We start from the raw sequence: 775 nt of genomic DNA on the forward strand, positions 1-775 counted from the left end.
GAGCACTGCGGCAGAGGCAGGCGGACGCACGGCACGAAGCATCTGCACCACACTGTGCTGTGCCTCCCTCTGCTCGGCCGGGTGCCAAGAGCCGGTCTTCGCACAGACATCACCTGATGTGGCCTTGGGAGAAACCAGGGCCAAGGTTGCGCTCGCAGGGAGAGGAAGAGCCAAGTGCGGAGTGGAAGTGGGTCAGATCACAAGGTAACAGCTAAGGGAAGGCAGCAAAAGCTCTTGGGGGAAGGTCGAATATCAGTTTCTTCTCCAAAAGAGATGGATCCCAAAATTATTTGGATCCCAAATAATTAAATCCTTTGGAAAAGGTTGGGAAACCCTAGTTCAGAGAGAGCTGATTGTATTCCCTCTGCCTGGAAAGAAATTTTCTGCTGTATATCCATGCAGTGAGATTCTTGGTGCTTTCTTCCCCAGATGGCGGGGCTCACACTCTCCCGTGTGTACAGCCTGTGCTGATGGGCTCTCAGCACTCCTTGCAGCAGCAGGACAGAGCAACCAACATGGAAGAGAAAATTGCAGCCTGCAGCTGGACTCCCTAGGCAGCATTTCTGGGCTCTCCTTGCCTGCAACGCTTCCTTCACGCTGGAAGTTGCCCGGCGAACCCTGGGGCGAGAGCACCCTCTGGGGACCAGGAGAAAGGTAAGCAATGAGACTCTGCATGTCTCAAATCACTTCTTTTCACGTTGCTTTCGCATTTTAAGTGCATTTCGTGATGGTGATGTGTGCTAGCTTGCCTGCTCAGAAAGAGGACTCTGCTGGA

This window comes from Pygoscelis adeliae, unplaced genomic scaffold (genome assembly GCF_000699105.1).
Source record: "Pygoscelis adeliae isolate BGI_AS28 unplaced genomic scaffold, ASM69910v1 Scaffold180, whole genome shotgun sequence".
Classification (NCBI taxonomy): Eukaryota; Metazoa; Chordata; class Aves; order Sphenisciformes; family Spheniscidae; genus Pygoscelis; species Pygoscelis adeliae.